Genomic DNA, 15,270 nt, shown 5'->3' on the forward strand with positions numbered 1-15,270 from the left:
CTTACACATACATGATATTATTCGAAATGGGACATCCCTCTTTATAGATGTACCACACTGACCCCTTCTAGATTTGACTTCCAGAAGCATATCTACACACACGAAAATGTGAAAGGAAACAGGGTTGGAAACAGTGGTAAATATATTTGTATGTATGAACCCAATCTCCTAGGAATCACTCATTGAAGTTACACAAGGAAAATTATAAAATAGTACTTTAGTGCTACATATTTCTAATAAGTGGAATAATTTTCTTTGACCTTCAGAGGTGGAAGCTCATAACCTTGGTATCTTTCACTGAGACCTTAACAACTGAGTTATAGAGATTCTGTTTAGAATCTATCCTCCTCCATTGCTGTGCGTGCTTCAAATATCTTAAAAGTCACGGAGATCGAGGCGCCTGAGTGGCTCAGTCGGTTAAGCATCTGACTTCAGCTCAGGTCATGATCTCATGGTTTGTGGGTTCGAACCCCGCATTGGGGTCTGTGCTGATAGTGCAGAGCCTGGAGCCTGCTTCAGATTCTGTGTGTGTGTCTCTCTCTCTCTGCCCCTCCCCTGCTCATGCTCAGTTTCTCTGTCTCTCAAAAAGTAAATAAATATTTAAAAAAATTAAAAAAAAAAAAGAGTTCCAGAGATAAAACATTCTATTAGAGCGCTTCAAGCACAATGCTTTGGTATTGGTAACTGTGGCCAAGCCTTATATAACAGAACTTACCACACTAATCGTGGGGACTTAACATAGAGGGCTTAAAATAAACTCTGGATCACTTAAGCCCATATGGTAGTTTTCTGACTATGGTAATCCTCATCTGGTTAACTGTTTAAATTCAATATGCAGCTATTACTATTAACACTAAATTCCCACCACTCAACACTAATCGAAAACTTGGTAGAGAGAAGCAATATTTACTGATCTCAAGTAAATACAATTACTCAATCAAGTCTCAAGAACATGTAATACCCATTTGGATAAAGTCCAGCAGAGTGGCAAATCTGGACCTAATTGCAATGGTCAAGTTTATCATACGGCACACATTGATGTGCTCCTGTTGAAGTCATTATGGAGCTCTCTAAGAAGCATTTCTCTGATACTTGGTTCTGTTTTGTTTTGGTAAATTTGTTACTCTCTACAGAATTGAATGATGAACAATGGGACTCAATGCTTATGAATCTGCACTTTTGTGCTTCCATTTGTGTTTCCTAATCTGAAAGCACCCTGTTTATTAATAAATGGAGATTTTCCCCTCTGCATTAGTTGTTAGAGGGTTTACACCCAGATGTATGGCCATTTCTTGCAGGATATGTATGCATGATGTGCTGTCCTATGCAGGCTTTTCAAATTTCTTACCCTAATTTCCCCCTTTGCTTCAATTTCCTCGCCCAGTTTCACCATATGTTACTACATGCATTTCTGTAAATTACCTTGGATCCTTTTCAGAGTAAGACAGGACACAAATAAATGGAAGAATGAATAAAATATTTGCTCCTCCCATTCTGAATCTTGTTCAAGATTATCATTTTGAATAAAACACTGAATGTGCATGTCATATAAATGCAATGCTATGATGTGTTGTAGAGGAGAAAATGTATTAAGTGAGTCACAAATTGCATTTCAACCTCCAAGACAACATTCCTGCGAGATAAAGAAAACACATTATTGTATCTATTCAGAGCCAGAGAAATGGATGACCAAGAAGTGAGGATTTGTTGAAAGGTTATCAACATAAAGCATAAAAGCAGGTAGCAGTAAACTTGCCAACCCTAGATATAAGGTGCTTTGTCTCCAGAATACATCCTAAGAATTTGGGTGGATAAGTGGACTCATTCCCAGGTCAATTTCATCATAGATCTCTTGAACACATGGACATTTTTAGTTTCCTTTGTAACTTGTCTTACTTAAAAAATTATTTAGTACGCCATAGATAAATACTCTCAAGAAAGTATTAAATGTAATTTTCACTGATTTATAATTATCTTTTCCCCTATCACCAACTATTCCAGATTTTATTGAGGTAAAAAAAAATTTAATTTGCTTTAACATTTTTATCTGTTCATGATTTTCAATACTGTGATATTGAAACAATTATCACTATACAATAAATCACAACCAACAATTTCCTTGTGATTTAATAATACTGCTTTGCTATTTCCTGTTAATTTAATTGCATCTAAAATAATTTTCTATGTTATGTCTTTGCATTTACAAAATAAAGTGTACCTCAGGGCTGCTTATCTGATTTGTGTCTGTTTACCTCTCTAATTTGTTCTCCCTACTTTTTATAAGGGAGGAAATAAAGAGATTTTTAAAGCAAATTGATTATGACTATATAGCTTAGAATTTGAGGAAATAAAGATTTTTAAAGCAAATTGATTACAACTATATAGCTAGTAGTCTGCCTCTAAAATCCTTGTTTGAGCAAAGTGATTAAATTGTTAAATAAAATCTGTATATTACAATTATTTCTGTGCTCCACTAAGAGTGGAAAAATGGCGATTGTGTCTACTGACATTTACATTTGAAACCTGTAGGACAGTCCCTACCTAACAAATGTGTCTTTCCCACCACACCGCCCCTCCCATTTTTGGCACCTTCTTTCCCAGCGTCACCTATACTATGGAGGCTAGCTATTATGTCCTCCAAGAAGCCTTTCCTGCTTCATGCCATTCTCTCTTTGCTTTTAAAGAAGCCAATATCTCTCTACTGTCACAAACCTGTATTGTATTGTACCTGCTCTTTACATAGCTCCCCTCTCAGTCTCCGTACTTGAAGGTGAGAAAGGTGATAAACTCATCTCCATGTTTTCAGCATCTACCTCATTGCCTGGTAAATGGGCACTGTTGAAAGTTGGAACTAGATTCAGGGTAATATCACAGTCATGCTGTGATCTTACCTTGCAGGTCATATGAACAGATTTGCCTCAGACTATATTCAGTCTAAAAGACTAGCACAAGTGCCAATCACAGTAACCACCATCACTCTCTCTACCTCCTTAAAACAACTCAGAGAGTAATGAGAACAACTGTTCTTTTCCCCAGAAGTGCACCCACACAATCCCACCAGAGGCAGAGAAAAGAGAAGCAGGCAATATTGCCTTCTGTGGGCATTTCTGGTGATCTTCCTGAAGGCCACCCTGCCTTGGGACAGATAACTGTTACTTTCTTGACTGTCAATAAACTACTTTTGCACATAGTGTATACAAATGGCATGTATGTACCGAATCCATCTCAGCCCTTTCTCTACCACCATGTGGTCTGGAGTGAGTCAACTTTGGGGTCCTTAAGTCTTCACCGAAAAATGGGAGGCAATGCCTACTTACGGTTTTGAAAACAGACTCAGAAAATTCATTTGATTCTTTTTTTTCTGTGAAAAGTGTTTAACTCCTCAAAAAAGACACTACTAAGATACCTTTTTCCAATTATTAAGAATATGATTCCAGACACACATATATATAATTGTAAGAAAGCTTCCATCAAAATAACTTGGGAGGACGTAATAGGCTTATGAACTGATATATGCTGCGTTATGATATTCTGGAGTTACACACACCTGTGGCTTGTACTATTCCAATGCGATTCCTTTCCTCTGGAGTACATACACTACAGTGTGCCGTGTGCCAGGTGTGTGCTGAAGGACCTCTCACATAAGGATTTGTAAACAAATTATGTGTTAAAGACAATTTCTCTAGGATGTTGAAAAGATTCCAGCTCAAAAATGGGCATGGTCTTTCCCATGGAAACAACAGCCCCGGATGCTAAAGTCTCCTCCATTGGTATTTAAACATACTGCCTTCCCATGTTCCTCTATCTTGTCTAATCTGGTCCAGTCCTAGCAAGCATAACAACATTTTTAAAATTAGCTAGAGATTAAGCAGTCACAGAAGTGAGAGACACTTTTAATTGAAGTGTAGTCATGGTGACCCTAATTAAACTCATAGGTTGCAGACATTCTTACTGGTTAAACCTGTATTTGTAGGAGAGCAGCAGTGTTTTTCTAGAGGTGACTGAAACCAAACCACTAACTCCACGATCACAAGTAAACTATGCCCTCAGATTTGTGATTTCTCACAATCAACACTAAAAGTCATCTTTATGAGTCCAGATATTGTTATCAGCTAAAAGTCATCTTTATGAGTCCAATATTGTTATCAGCTGTGCCTGATTTTGCTAATATTCTTTGCTTTTCTTCTAGTCAAAGCCTTCAAATTTGACAAGACTTTTCAGCATCTAAGAATGTTTTGGTTTTCTGGGGCTTTTTAAACAAGAGAATACCAGCCCCTACTGATTCTTAAATGAAGTAGTTCTATGTGAAAATTTCAACAAAATCAAATCTTTCTTTTCCCTTGTAACTTCCTCAAATCCTGACAGAGAATTTAGTTTACTTTAAAAAAAATCTAGAAATATAACCTTTAAATATTCCCAGATTAAGAATTTGTCTATAAATTTGCAGAATTATTATGATTATTAATTGTGCTAGTAAACAAAGATTATAAACATTCTTACAAAAGTAATTTTTTTAATTTGTAAAGTCCTGGTTTATTCCCTCCATAGATTACAATAATACTTCTGGGCCTTCAAGAGGAAAACAGGGGTGCCTGGGTGGCTCAGCGGGTTGGGCACTGACTTCGGTTGGGGTCCTGATCTCACAGTTTGTGAGTTTGAGGCCCACATCAGGCTCTGTGCTGACAGCTCAGAGCCTGGAGCATGCTTTGGATTCTGTGTCTCCCTCTCTCTGCCCCTCCCCGCTCACGCTCTGTCTCTCAAAAATAAATGTAAAAAAAAAAGTTTAAAAAAAGAGGAAAACAGATATAATCATATCAAATATCAAGAATTCAGCAGGAGAACTAGGCTAATTTTATCAGTCTTATCCATACCAGCTCCTTAATACATTTCTAATACAGACAAAAATTTAAAAAGATATAAATAGCATATATATATATAATAAATACTATTGTCATTTTAGGTATAAATTCATATAAAATATTACATAGTAATATATGATATTACATCTATGTAAGTGTACATTTTAATGTATGTATTATATCTATTATTATTTAATATTTCATTTATTAACTTTATTTTCATTTATTTATTACATCTATACAAAGACTTGGGACAAACAACACATTTTCAGATAAAGATAATATTTTTGATGTGATTTACATTTATATAGAAAAATGATATATGTCATCATAAAGAAAATCTTCTGTATGATGATTTATCACATTTAAGCTCAAACTGTGTGCCTATATATCTACTCCATTTTTTTAAATACAGGGTATAGACATATTTTCTTATATATATTTACATGTAAGTATTTTTATAATATATATTTATAAATGTATTATTTAAAGTCCAAGTGTATTTACTAGATATAATGCAAATTTCAACTACACATAAAATCTAACTTTTAAAAAAATAATTACCTTTGATTCTTTTCTATTGCCTCTAATAAGCTTAATGCACCAATATATCATCAGGCAAATAAAAATTTGCTTCATTAAACAAAGTGAATTGTATATGGCCAAAAATTCTTAATATACAATCACTTTTACCTACCAATAATTTCACAAATGCAATTTAATCCATTGAAAGGTAGGGTGAAGTTTCTTTAGCTAGCCAGGATCTTTAGATATTTTTTTCTAGGATTATATTAATTAAAAAGTTAACTGAGATAAGGTCGGAAGTTAGATTCTCCAATTTCATCAACTTGTACTATTTTATGTAATCCATGTCACATACTTTATTCTCTATAATTTCAAAGTGATTGAATTCTAGTTTTTACCTTGAACAGTAATCTCTAGAAAGGAAGGTCTGTGTGATACACTAACTTGTTTTTGAAATTTAAACTATCAGCCAGTGAGTGATATTTTTTCAGCTGAATGAGAATAGTAATAGTATTGTTATAATAAGCAAAACAACAACAAAATACCAGGGGGGGACCTGAATGGCTCAGTCCATTTAGCAGCCAACTTCAGCTCAGGTCATGACCTCGTGGCTGGTGGGTTGGAGCCCTGTGTCATGCTCTGTGCTGACAGCTCTGAGCCTGGAGCCTACTTCGGATTCTGTGTCTCCCTCTCTCTCTCTCCCCCTCCCTCTCAAAAATAAACATTAAAAAATGAAAAAAAAAAAGATCACCCCACTTTGGTGAAATTTCACATTTAGATAGAGGTGACTGACTTAGATCTTATTTGACAGCTCAGAACTTTTGGATTTGCAAGAATTTCACCACTGGAGATTGTGTGCTATTTTTATATTAATACAAAAGTAATAATCATTTATTGCCATTCAAGATTTATAATACTTTCTTTGAATTCCTACATTATTACCCATTATATTTCTTGAAGTGAAAATTATTTTTTCTTATACTATTTATGGAGAAACAAAGGTTTTAGGCATTCTGAGATACTTTAATAATTTTATGTGTTTTTGAGGCATGCTACTTTTTAATGGTTTTAACAGTGTGAATATCTTCAAAGTATTAAAATATGGAAATAGAATAACCCACATCATAGAAGTTTTTCCATGTGTGTTAGAAGCTTGAATAAATTAATACATTTTTGAACCAAATGAGGCTCCAGGAGACTATGAAGCAAAATTTCAGAATCACTGAGTTCCCAAGAGATACAAATCTAAAACATTAATCAAAGAATTAAAAGTACCCAGTGAATTGGTGTTTGGGTTGCTTAGATAGGATAATACTTATGTGTAAAAGTTCTTCCTTTTAAATGATAAGCTTAATTAAAAACTTGTCCTTAAAATATAGTATAATATCTGGGAATTTTCTAGTGGAAATGAAAGAAATATCTATGCAACCCAATAAAAATAATGTGTGCCTATAAGTTCTCCCTTTGGGATTTACTGATTTTGCATATTTGCATAAGTCATTAAGCTTTCTAGTAAAAATTTTTCACCCCTCAAAAGCATAAAATACATTTTCCTATTCACTTCAAAAAAAAAAAAAAAAAGGTGAGTTGATTAACTTCAGTTGTTCTGAACAGAATAACAGAAGTTTGTTTTGGGTTCTTGGAAGAAAAATATTGTATTAGAATATGGCCATAAAAGCAGCCCTAATATCAATATATGTTAAATTTAGAGGTTACAATATGTTTATAATACATATATTTCATTGGCTTGTTCATTTAGACTATTCTGTAATATATGCAAATGTATTAGCATGTGATCTAAAGTAGAGTTTTTCCACATATTAACTATCCTATTCTACACTTTTAGGAAAAATAACACTAAAGAACTATTTAGATAGCAATGACTTCAGATGGGCACTATGAATGTGTGAAGATCTAAATGTAAGGATAGTTTTCTATAAATCTAAACATTCCAATTGTGAATTCATTTTAAACATAAACGGAAAATGGCACATTAGAAAATCCTTCTCGTTTGTATGTTTATTTTGTTCTATCTATGTACAAAATCACCAATTGTGGCCAAAAATATGTTTATAAGCTTTTATCTCTATTGTGGTGTATAATCATAGAATAGTGCTAGTAAACCAAACAACTGAAGTGCCATAATCTATGAATATTCATGTACTTTCATACATTTTTATGTATATATCAATCTGGAAATTTAAAAAATTTTGTTTCTGGAAAAGGTTGCCAATAATTCTGCAACACCCCTTAGCAAAGTATACACAATTGAAATGAATATATGCCACTTGTATTATAACTATATGTATTTAATCAACCTTAAAAATCTAAAACTGCAAATTTTGACAGCCTTACATACATGATATAATAAATACTAATCATAGGAGAAATTGTGATACCAAAAAAATACCTAGCTGTTTTTAAGGACCTTTTATTTCCTAGTCAAAAGATTGTTACTGAGTACTTCCTTTAACTGAACCTCAATGCCAAACAATTACACTTAATCTGTTTAAATATACACATAGACGTTGCTACAAAAGGCCATATTTCATTCTTTCTCATTGCCAAGTAGTATTCCATTGTGTATATAAACCACAATTTCTTTATCCATTCATCAGTTGATGGACATTTAGGCTCTTTCCATAATTTGGCTATTGTTGAGAGTGCTGCTATAAACATTGGGGTGCAAGTGCCCTATGCATCAGCACTCCTGTATCCCTTGGGTAAATTCCTAGCAGTGCTATTGCTGGGTCATAGGGTAGGTCTATTTTTAATTTTTTGAGGAACCTCCATACTGTTTTCCAGAGCAGCTGCACCAGTTTGCATTCCCACCAACAGTGCAAGAGGGTTCCCGTTTCTCCACATCCTCGCCAGCATCTATAGTCTCCTGATTTGTTCATTTTGGCCACTCTGACTGGCGTGAGGTGATATCTGAGTGTGGTTTTGATTTGTATTTCCCTGATGAGGAGCGATGTTGAGTATCTTTTCATGTGCCTGTTGGCCATCTGGGTGTCTTCTTTAGAGAATTCATGTTTTCTGCCCATTCTTCACTGGATTATCTGTTTTTCGGGTGTGGAGTTTGGTGAGTTCTTTATAGATTTTGGATACTAGCCCTTTATCCAATATGTCATTTGCAAATATCTTTTCCCATTCTGTTGGTTGTTTCCTTTGCAGTACAGACGTTTTTATCTTCATGAGGTCCCAACAGTTCATTTTTCCTTTTAATTCCCTTGCCTTTGGAGATGTCTCAAGTAAGAAATTGCTGTGGCTGAGGTCAGAGAGGTTTTTTTCCTGCTTTCTCCTCTAGGGTTTTGATGGTTTCTTGTCTCACATTCAGGTCCTTTATCCATTTTGAGTTTATTTTTGTGAATGGTGTAAGAAAGTGGTATGGCCTTTTGTAGTAACATGGATGGAACTGGAGAGCGTTATGCTAAGTGAAATAAGTCATACAGAGAAAGACAGATACCATATGTTTTCACTCTTATGTGGATCCTGAGAAACTTAACAGAAGACCATGGGGTAGGGAAAGGAAAAGAAAAGTTAGAGAGGGAGAGAGCCAAACCATAAGAGACTCTTAAAAACTGAGAATAATCTGAGGGTTGATGGGGGGTGGGAGGGAGGACAGGGTGGGTGATGAGTATTGAGGAGGGCACCTGTTGGGATGAGCACTGAGTGTTGTATGGAAACCAATTTGACAATAAATTTCATATTAAAAAAATAAACATATATATAGAACAGATTAGAAAAATCCAAAAGAATGGTTTATTCTCAGATATTCTTTAATGGTGTCAAATTCAGTGCAATACCAAAAATGCAAATTTATACGAGGTTAGCTTAATATTAAAATGTTGCTGATTTTTAGTAACAACTGTGAATGTAAACTGTACTATCTGGTTTAAACTACAATGCAAAAATTATTCCAAATATTATGAAATGTACACACAAAGGAAAGTTCTGTCTTCTATTTCTAATGAAGTGGTTAATTGAGACAATTATTTAGATAATTCAAACGTAATTACCTGTATATTTTAAGTAAAGCTATTTTAAGCCTTTATTTTCCCTTTTCAACTTGTAAGTACAGACATCAGTTAGAAATTATGAGTACCAGCATTATGTACCCAAACAGGTTGGAACTAAGAATCTCATAGTTGAACATTAGAGCTTAAATATCAAAATCAGAGCAGAAATCCTTGATGGGGTGCAGCCAATCAACCTTTAGGACATAAAATCATTTAGGAAACTGAGCTTCTATCCATACCAGAGAGACATATGTCAATCATTTGGTCAAAATTTTTTACAAAATAAATAAATAACACCAAGCACTGAAACATATACGAATATTTACCAAACCTAAATTGTTATTGGTAGTGGCAGTGTTCTATGTGTCTTAATTTTTCTCCGGATCAGCAACTATAAAATTTTCCTTTCCAAACAGGATTGAAATGCAACATGAATACATGGCTACAATGTATTTTTGTCTTTTTTTAATTCTCTCAGGTTATGTCTACAATAGTCAACATCAAACGCTAAAGCTAAGAACTCATGTTTCAAAGAAAAGATTCTGGAATTCTGAATACCATGTTCCATTTCTCCTACACTAAGAAGCGAAAGATGATGGGAGATAAAAGCAGTGCTTAGAAAGATAGAGGAATAAGCAGTAGTTTGATTTGCAGCCAATGACTAGTTACTAGTCATGTAAAATGGAAAAACCATTTCCACATTTTCCTTCGTTTTCATGTCTGGAAAAAGAACAATAATAATATTTTTTATTGAGAATTTTTTGAGAATTGAGAGGAAATGTGTAAAATTGCTTGGCATACCAAATTAAATTTAAAACTTGTATGGTGCATGATCTTAAAATGGGATTCCCAAGCTATCTGTAGAACAATTTATATAACAAAAGGACTGTACACACCACAGTCTCTCTTATTCATTTTCTCTCTTTCTGACTAGACAATTTCGATGAAATATTAAAATTGTCACAAAGTAAAGGTATTTGGCAGATGCACATCTATAGTGACCTTGTCACCTGCTAAATTTTAATAAACTTTTTCCGGGACTCAGTTGTCACTAAGCTTAGTTTTATGTGTATTTGGAATACTAGTAGGTGAGTGACAAACGCTGTACAACTATACAACACATGTGCATAACACAAAATCTCAAATCATCTTGGTATTTAGAATCACAGAGAAAATAATGGGTGACCAATGCATATCAGTAAATCCTATTGCATAAATGATCAGCATCATTACTATCAGAATCTTTTCATCACTCACAACTAGAAGTTTCATTTAATTGGAAGACTTTTATGACCAGCTCTGTAGAATTTTCCCTCAAAACTCTCAGTAGGTAATTACATATACTTCCACTGTGTAAAAGAGATCTTTGAGGTACATGTTTCTCCAGTTTATACCTTTGATTTATATTCCAGCATCTCTCCCATCCCCTAGTCTCATATTTCTAATAGCCTGATATACATTCTCCCCTGTGATATATAACTTTAAAAAAGAATTGGGGATGAAAAAAAAAGAAATAGAATGAAAAAAGCAATCTTGGGGGGAGAGCAAGCAAAGCCAGGTCTTCAAAATATATGTATCTGTTAGGAAGAGAGAGCTGGGTATTGTAGAAGAGAGCACAACAGAATTAGGTTGAGGTGATCTGAATGTTTTTGCTCCTCTGGCATGAGGCCATCATGAGTTCTAATACTGTTTGAATGAGACCATTCTCTAGGTTTACATTTGGGAGTCTCTCATCAAAACTAAGCAAAAGCTTCATCAAAAAGAAAAAGCTTATGCACAGTTAAGGAAACAGTCAACAAAACTAAAAGGCAACCTGTGGAATGGAAGAAGATATTTGCAAATGACATATCTGATAAAGGGTTAGAATCCAAAATATATATAGAATTTATAAAACAACACCCCAAAACCAAAAAATCCAATTTAAAAATGGGCAGAAGACATGAATACATATTTTTCCAAAGAAGACACCCAGATGGCCAACATCACTCATCATCAGGGAAATACAAATCAAAACTACAATGAGACATCACCCCACACCTATCAGAATGGCTGAAACCAACAACACAAGAAATGACAGGTGTTGGTGAGGATGTGGAGAAAGGGGTACCCTCTTGCACTGTTGGTGGGAATGCAAACTGGTGCAGCCACTCTGGAAAATAGTATGGGGTTTTCTCAAGAAGTTAAAAACAGAACTATCCTACAATCTAGCAATTGTACTACTAAGTATTTACCCAAAGAATACAAAAATACTAATTCAAAGGGATACATGCACCCCGATGTTTATAGCAGCATTATCTACAATAGCCAAATTATAGAATCAGCCCAAGTGTCCATCAACTGATGAATGGATAAAGTGGATGTGGTATATAAACACAATGGAATATCACTCAGCCATAGAAAAGAATGAAATCTTGGCCATAGATCGAGCTAGAGAGTTTTTATTATGCTAGGCAAAATAAGTCAGTCAGAGAAACACAAATACATATGATTTCACTCATGTGGAATTTCAGAAACAAAACAAATGAGCAAAGGAGAAAAAGGAGAGAGAGAGAGGCCAACCAAGAAACAGATATTTAATTATAGAGAACAAACTGATGGTTACCAGAATGGAGGTGGGTGGGAGGATGGTTAAATAGGTGATGGGGATTAAGAAGGGCACTTGTGATGAACACTAAGTATTATACGAAAGTCTTGAATTGCTGTCTTGTATACTTGAAATTAATACTACGCTGTATATCAATGAACTGGAATTTGAATAAAAACTTTAAGAAAAAAGCTAATAAAAAAGTTTAAATTCACCCAGTCCAAAATCAGGTTCATCATAGCTACCTCAATTTCCACAAACTGACAAGTTAGCAACCCCCTATTTCCATTAGTGATGTGCATATTTCATTCTCAACTACATTCAGAATATGAGATCTGTGTTTTACTTCAGTCTTCAACTGTAACCATCCAGCAGCTACAAACTTATATACTCCATTTCCTTAACACTGGCTCTAGTATCTAGCTTCATTTTGTATAAAGAACTGAAAAGCTCACAAACCATGCAATCTGAAGCAAAAAACTTAACCTCAATTCACTTATCAGCAAAACTAGGAAGATAATAAATAATACCTACTGGATTCTTATAAGGATCAAATGAGAAAGTGGTGAAAAACACTTTTGCAAACTGCAAAGCTCTATGCATATTCAAAATGTAATTTAGTTGTTTTTCACGGCAAGGGTTTTATGATTTTTTATTGCCTTTACTGCCAACCTAATATAAGTTTCATTACTATCCCAAAAACCTCCTTAACCTCTAAACTAGTTTTTATACTTCTGTGTCTCCCTGATTCCAAATCATTCTGCAAATATTTTCCCATATCTCTCATAGTGCTAGAATGTCCTTGGTTCATTATTCAGTAACAAAATCTCTTAATGACTCCAAAGTTCCAATGGAATTCAGAAAATACTCTCCAGTCTATCAGAAGCCTTCCATCATATGGTCCTGACCTACCTTTGTATATGTATCTGTATTTCCCATTAATTCCCTCTAATACATTGTAACATACTCACAATCACAGGCCCAAAACAAAATCCTTTACTTAATGGGTTCACAAAATCCCTTCCTTTAAAATCCCTACTCTCCTTTCAGATAAATCACCTATCATACTTTGTCATGAGCACATCTTGGCACTTCTGCTCAGATATGAACTTGTCTTTCTCTAAAATTTAACAACACATTATACCTTTCTCAAGGAACACGCCCTGCCTAGTATTTTGCTCCTAGAATGGTACTGTACATTCTACAAGACCATATGGGCTGTGTGTGAATCATTTTTTAATTAGCCTGTAGTAACTAGGATAGCAATCTGCACTTTATAGATGCTCAAGAAAGCATTCGTCCTATTTAATTGTGTTGATATTCAGTTCCTAATCTCAGGGGAAAAAATAATGATTTCATAAGTAAGGTTTTTGTAGTTTTAGTTTTAGTTTTTAATTTTCCCATTTCTAACAGATTGAGTGAGTTTCTAAAAATGGTTCTCAACTCAAATCTGAGTTAGGCTGACCTGGGGAGTTTTTTCAAACAATTCATGTTTAGACTGTATCCCAAGCCTACTGAACCAGTATCTGTATCTGGAGAGGTATTATGTTAAGGAAAAGTGCTTCAAGTTACATCTCCAGCTGCTGCAAATGGTCCACAATGTTTCTGGCAATAAATGAAAAAACACATTTTACTCTTGATTACAGGAAAACTTCAAGGTTTTCTATCTTATAAAATGGAGATGACACTTGAGATCATTATAGAGATGTGCAAGATATTCTTCAATATAAGCAAAAAGAAAACCTGTTTGAAAATGAATGAAAAATCTTTTGGGATACACATGACAAAAATACCTGAAGTCACAAATATGTTAATTTTAAAACTTTTTTTAATTTTTATTTATTTTTGAGAGAGAGAAACAGAATGTGAGCAGGGGAGGGGCAGAGAGAGAGGGAGACACAGAATCTGAAGCAGGCTCCATGCTCCGAGCTGTCAGCACAGAGCCTGATGCAGGGCTTGAACCCACGAACACTGAGATCATGACCTGAGCTGAAGTCAGACACTTAACCAACTGAGCCACCCAAGAGCCCCACAAATATGTTAACTTCGTAGTGAAAAACAATTACCATGAATGGGAAGAAGAGGTAGGGCTTTGTGTTCTTCTTTTGGAAAATTCAACACATTTTTCATGCATGTTATAATATAAATAGGCTGTATTTTTGCAGACTAAAATTACAAATTGCAAAATAGTCTGAAGGATGGCATGAGATGATAATAAAAAGGACAAAAAGAAACAATGTTGTATTGCTTCAGAGCTGAATGAATGATTATCTTGTCTATACAAGTGTCCATCAATTGAAATGGTATTTAAAACTCTGCTTCCTTTCATTAGGAGACTGTTCTTTGGCTAAAAGCATCTATATAAGAAATTATTCCTGAATGTTTTAAAATATAATAGAAACAGAAAGGTTTTAATTTTAAGGACAAAAACTAAGAACCCATGGAGATGCTAACAGGAACCTGAATCACAACCTTCTGAGGTAAAACAGGTGGTACCTTAATTTTCATGGAGAATAAAGCACAGTTAAATGTTTCTTTTTTGTTATTGCTCGATATTAAAATAGGATCTAGAATTCTACATTTGGAAAATACTGATTTAATTTGCATATGATTTAGATGTTTTTGTCTCTTCAACTAATAAGAGTGCAATACATATTAATTTAATGAATGAAAAAATTAAGATAAATCACATGTAATATAAACAAATCTCACAAATTTAATGTTGAGGGAAGCCAGACACCAAAGAGTACCTACTACTTAATTCCATTTGTTTAATTCAGAAACAGGCAACACTGAAGTATGTTAACAAAAGTCAGGAAGGTGGTTAACTAGAAGGAGGGGAAATAATGAATGGAAGAGGGAAGAGGAAGGCTTCTGCAGTGCTGGTAAAGCTGTTTCTTTCTTTTTTTTAAATTTTTTTTTAACATTCATTACTTTTTTAGAGACAGAGTGTGAGTGAGGGAGGGAGACATAGAATCTAAAGCAGGCTCTGAGCTGTCAACACAGAGCCCGATGTGGGGTTCGAACTCAAGGACAGCGAGATCATGACCTGAGCGGAAGTCACTTAACCGACTGAGCCATCCAGGAGCCCCAGTGGTAAAGCTGTTTCTTGATGTGGGTGCTGAATATACTGTATTGAATGCTGTATTCAAATTTGTGAAAATTCATTGAGCTGTATATTTATGATGTGTGCACTTTTCTATACTACATTAACGTTGAATTAAAGTTTATTTTACACCTCCTGCTCTGTGCTGACAGATCAGAGCCTGGAGCCTGCTTTGGA

General features: G+C 34.5%; 1 protein-coding gene across 1 annotated transcript in view; it reads right to left on the bottom strand.

Annotated features, from left to right (window-relative positions):
- The window catches only part of CPNE8 (copine 8), a 227,183-nt gene that overhangs the window by 82,792 nt on the left and 129,121 nt on the right, over positions 1-15,270 (bottom strand). The window lies entirely within an intron of this gene.

The sequence above is a fragment of the Panthera onca genome, chromosome B4 (assembly GCF_046562875.1).
Source record: "Panthera onca isolate mPanOnc1 chromosome B4, mPanOnc1 haplotype 2, whole genome shotgun sequence".
NCBI lineage: Eukaryota > Metazoa > Chordata > Mammalia > Carnivora > Felidae > Panthera > Panthera onca.